Below are 5377 nucleotides of genomic sequence, written 5' to 3' on the forward strand. Positions count from 1 at the left end.
TCTGGCTGCCAGTCGTGACTGCTCTTCACTGCAAATTTACAACAAGCATTAAAAAACAAAGCCAGCCAGCAAAGCTTTACGACAAGAGTGAGTAATTTCTATTCTCTTAGTCACCTGTATTCTCCCCAACCGGTTATTTTGGCTTCTGAAGGTTTCTCATGCCACAATTGCTAGAAATATCTATCATAGTTTCCTGCTACTGAACAAAAAAATTGGAGTGCTGTCAGGCACCAGCAACCAGAACTACTCAAAATAGCTTGAGTCAGGGACTTTATTGTTTATCGCCTACAAAAATCTCACCAGACTGCTTTTCTTCCCCTGGGAATGACCAGGTAAGGCCTCGTGGACTTTGGGGGAGATCAAGTTTATGCCACTTGCCTTTGCACAATGACTCAAGCTATTTTCTTGAAACCAATTGCTGCTGTTAAATGAGCAATACCAGTACAGATCCTTTCATACTCAGCCGAACATGTCACTGTCCATGCTAGCTGATGATCTATGGGAACTGTAGTTCAACACACCTGGTAAGTAGCAGGTTTGGGAAGATTAATTAACCCTAATGTGGTGGAATATTATAAGAACATTTCTATTTTTTTTAAATGGAATTTCCAAGGGCCCTATATTTGACAATGCACTAGTTCAGGGGTAGGCAACCTTGGCTCTTTTATGACTCGTGGACTTCAACTCCCAGAATTCCTGAGCCAGCCATGCTGGCTCAGGAATTCTGGGAGTTGAAGTCCACGAGTCATAAAAGAGCCAAGGTTGCCTACCCCTGCACTAGCTGGTCTTGTGGCACTAAATAAATAATTAATCGATATTCCCAATGCAATAAATGCACATGTACTTATTGCCTTAAAAACATTTAAAAGATGTTGGCTGTTTCTTAGGATGGCTACAGTGTTGTCTGATGCCCAGCCTAAACTAGATGGAGTTTTAATGGTCTGAATCAATCACATTAGCCTTATATCACAACAATCCTATCCTTAGATGAGGAATCTTGTAAAGTTTAGCATTCCTACCTTTTGGCTCCCGTGCACACCATTTTACCAGAACTAAATATAAGGGCAGTTGTTCTTGGTTCTCTAATTCTCATAATTACAGCAGCAAATCTCTAAAATTCAGAAAAATCCAAATTTAAAATCCTTTTAAAACTATATTAGTCACTGTATGAATATCTATTTATTTGTATCTTGCTATTATTATTTTTTACAAATAACTCAAGGTGGTGAACATATATATCCAGGACTCTTTCTTCTTTCTATTCTCTCCACAACAGCAGCCCTGTGAGGGGAGTTGGGCTGAGAGTGAGTTACTGGCCCAAGGTCACCCAGCTGGCTTTCATGGCTAAGGAAAGACTAGAATTCATAATCTCCTGCTTTCTAGCCTTAATTGCTAGACCATTGAAAACCATAAACATTTTTCTTCCCATTCTATCCTTATTTTGAGATTGCTTCAATAGTTGCAAGTGACCTTACTGGCCTGGGAAAATACAAACCCTTACATAAATAGGTCTCTCCTTATAAAAGATAGCTTATAAACATTGTCAATGAAGTCTATAATAAAAAATGTGAATGTAGCCTTTTATCTATTCAAATGATTTATATGTCTTGATATATTTGGACTTACCAGGCCTGTGAGGACTATCCAGCTAATTGAGACCAAGGGATTGCCTCTTTTCAAGAGAAGTCTAGTTCTAAATAGGTATCAAATCTAGCCAAATTTACATTAAGTCTGATTTCTTTCTTTGTTCTGACATTTAATTAGACAAACATCTAACACTATTATTCTCTATTCAAAATTAGGAAATGCATAGCCTCAATTTTGCTGACCATTCTTTAGATAGGCAGGAGATTATTATTTTTATTTATAATCTTTTGGTAGTCTGTTAATCTGCAACATCTCCTTGAGAAAGCATTCATTTGTAGCAGACCAGCACCATTTTGTGATCTGCTTGGAATACTGTATTTTCTTTTGTGATTTTCAGGGCTTTTATATTTAATTTTTTCAAAAAATAAAGTTTGATTTTCTTAATCTTTGATGGGCTTGAAACATCTAATCAGATACAGTACCTCTATGCTTCTTACCCAAACAATAATATTATTTACTTTTAATTACCAGAAAACATTAAAGTTTCTCTCGGAGTCCAAAGTTAAAAGTATGATACCAAATGTGACGTTTCCTGGTAGTTACAGCAAGAACTACCAAGCTGTTACCCCAAAGCAGGAAACAGACCAGTGTGAATTGGCTTGCTGGAGAGGAATTTGAGACCCACTGCTCAGTCACATTCATTAACAAGGTAGAAATTGTGTGGGCTACATACAACTGGCTTGGAACATGCAGGGCAGGATGTTTCAAAGTGTTTTTTTCCAAAAGACAACTGAACTTTGTTTTTTACTTTGAAAATGCTTCGCTTCTCATCCAAGAAGCTTCTTCAGTTTTCTGAGTTCTCAGTTCTCACAACTTCAATTCTCAGAACTGAAGAAGCTTCTTGGATGAGAAGCGAAATGTTGTCAAAAAAGAAAGTCCAGTTGCTTTTTGGAAAAAACACTTTTGGAACAACCATGACCTGGATGACTGAGTATCCCTATAGACATGCAAGGCAGAAATTATTTTTTCAATAAAAGCAGGGAAGAATAGGTCAGATAGCAGAGGGAGTGGGATAATATAGACTAGCACAACAAATTGCTCTTCGGTTATAAAATATAAGTGGAAGTAGAGTTGACTTTCCAGACTCTCAAAAATACTGCTTTGGGCAACTGTATCTTTTGAGCTCAGTAAGATATGCTAGCCAAGGCTTGGAGATGTTATGGGGTTGTCAGGGGTGTGTCTTGTGTTCTATAGGCAGCCTTCTATAGCAGAAGAATAGCAGAGTGAATATAGATAAGAAATGAGCAAACAAAGCATGGCAATTATAAGTAGACATTCACTGGCCAGGACACTACTATGAAGCCACCTTGGAAAAAGCAAACTTAAAGAGAATCTATTTAGGCCAAGCAATTGCTTGAAACATATTTAGAGAGGTCAGAGTTTGAGGAGAAGCAGCCTCAGAGGTGGGGGGTGGGAATCCTTAGATGAGAGAGAAAACTGGTGCTTACCTTTGGATTATATTCTGCATTTCTGGCTTGAAGGGCTATATTCTTTAGGTCCAATTTGCAAGCCAAATTTACAGTGGCTACTATGTTCCTGGTAGAACAACAGGGACAAAAAAGCCTTTAGGAACTTTACATAAAAGGAGTGCAATAACATAAGTAAAAACAGTTTCTTTTTCATTTTTCTTTTTACTCCAGGAGTCATCACAGGCTCTTGAATTCTTTTTTGTTAAATATTATTTTATTGTTTCATTAAAAAGCACAAGTAGTACATTGTATTATTTGGGTACAGTGGTATTTATACTGTGTTATCTTGAGCAGCGGCCCTCAACTTTTTGAGCACCAGGTTCTGTGGAGAGAGGTTTTTCCGTGGACCGGAGGGGGCATGGTTTCGCATGCTGCCTGCATCCCGTGGATGGGGCTTCGCTTGTTTGTGCGGACTGTTTTCTGGCATGCCCTGGATGGGTGCCTGTCCATGGACTGGGGTTGGGGACCCCTGATCTAGAGATTATCAACTCTCTGATAATTCAGGGCTATCTGATTCTTACAGCATTTCCCTACTTGTGCCTAAATGTGGCACAAACATTTCTGTCCTGGAAACATATTTTTTTCTAATGACAAAACTGGTACCAGCAACAAGAGAGAGCAAATTTCTTGCTGATATGTTTTTCTGCCAACACAAAGACTGATAGATAGCAATGGGGCTAGACTTGATGATGTTCTAGTATCCACAGCATATACTTTGCCATGTTAGGCTTTTCTTAGTAGTTTTGCTAAGATGTTATCAAGGTAAAAAATCCACATACTGCTTAATCTTTTCAAGAAGTCTGCTGAATCTAAAGATATGATTAACAGTGTCTGGTCCTCAACAGAATTGTTGAAAACCATAACCCAAAATTTGACTCTACCGAACTGTCTTTTTGCCTTCTGACAGTTCTCTTTTAAAAAAAACATTTTAAATTATAATGTTTAATTGCAATACAAGCAAAAAGAATCAAAGGATAGATAAGGAAAAAAGGAAAAGAATTATGACTTGTGCCCTTCATTCTATTGAGTCGTTCCCATCTTATTCTTCCCCTCCATCTTTTTTTCCTCTTACTTCGTAATTATACAGGATTCTGGATGGCTCAACTGAGAAGTGCTTCTTTCATGATACTGAGTCATGTTTATCAGAAGGGAAGGAGTGTGGACACCTTCATTATTTACTCCAGCTGGTGAGCAATCTCTCTTCTCTCCACCCTGCAATTACCAAGGGTACGTCAAAACAACTAAAAACATGGAGAAACAGCCTTAAAGATGAAGGATGTGCAGCTGAACCATGCTATGAAAATATTAAGAGGCTGAAATATTTGATAAGACATTTTCTGTCTTGCTTGAAGAGGAGGGTAAGAAATAGACAGTGGAGAAACTGCCCAGGATTGTTTGGATTAAAAAAAAAAGTAGACATTAGAAACATGGGTAGTTTGAAACACTCAAAAGATAGTTTACTATAAAAGACAATTTGTTTTATGTACGTCTGTTACCTTGTATTATAAGAATTGGCCATCCAATTCTGGAAAACTGTTTTTTATCATATGTTGAATATGATGATGCTGTGTTATTATAAATGTCTCAAAAATATTGTATGGTTTTATAGTTGGCAATTTTTGCACACAAAGCTGCTTAATAAATTTTCATATCTTAACTTATAAAAAGTCCCGTTGTCATTTGAAGATGATTGGTTTCCATCAGATTCAGAGAACTTAGCAGCAATAATTTGATGCCCTCAGCCTATGAGAGTAATCAAATAAAAAAAAAACTTTTACCCAATATATCCATTACAGAATTCTGAATCTTGTTCTCATTTTTTAAAGTGGGTTTTCTCAAAACAAGAAATGAGCACAATTGTTCTCAAATTCAAGTGCGTAGTTTTGTTCTGTGCCTCTAAGTAGATGCAGATTGTCATATTGGCTTTGTGGATGTGTCCTACTAACAATACTTTTTAGAGGTTTTCCAATTTGGCAACCCCCAGCCCCCTCCTACCCAATTAGGTAACATCTTCAGTGCGAGTCAGTGTAGGGTTTGCTGCCTGTTTATATATTATAGCTTGCCCTGCTAGTTTTGCTGGGGTACCTTGTTTTCTGCCTATCTAGTATTGATGCCTGCTTATCTGAGTGTTGGCTGATGAAGGAAATGCGGTTCCCTAGGAAACAAAAAGACTAGAACACATCCCCTTCAGCAATCAACATTACTTGGTTGGGTAATGAAACCCCTGCAAGCCCAAAAAATCAAGCTCAAATAGCACCAAG

The 5377-nt window shown here is 37.7% G+C and overlaps 1 long non-coding RNA gene across 1 annotated transcript; it reads left to right on the forward strand.

The window, feature by feature from the left end:
• Nucleotides 1-16: 16 nt before the first annotated feature.
• Nucleotides 17-4707, forward strand: LOC107301469. Its single transcript, XR_001549295.1, has 2 exons — nt 17-87; nt 4204-4707. It is a non-coding gene; the product is annotated as an uncharacterized LOC107301469 (long non-coding RNA).
• Nucleotides 4708-5377: the final 670 nt, after the last annotated feature.

This window comes from Protobothrops mucrosquamatus, unplaced genomic scaffold (genome assembly GCF_001527695.2).
Source record: "Protobothrops mucrosquamatus isolate PMUCROS unplaced genomic scaffold, P.Mucros_1.0 scaffold13213, whole genome shotgun sequence".
NCBI classification, from domain to species: domain Eukaryota; kingdom Metazoa; phylum Chordata; class Lepidosauria; order Squamata; family Viperidae; genus Protobothrops; species Protobothrops mucrosquamatus.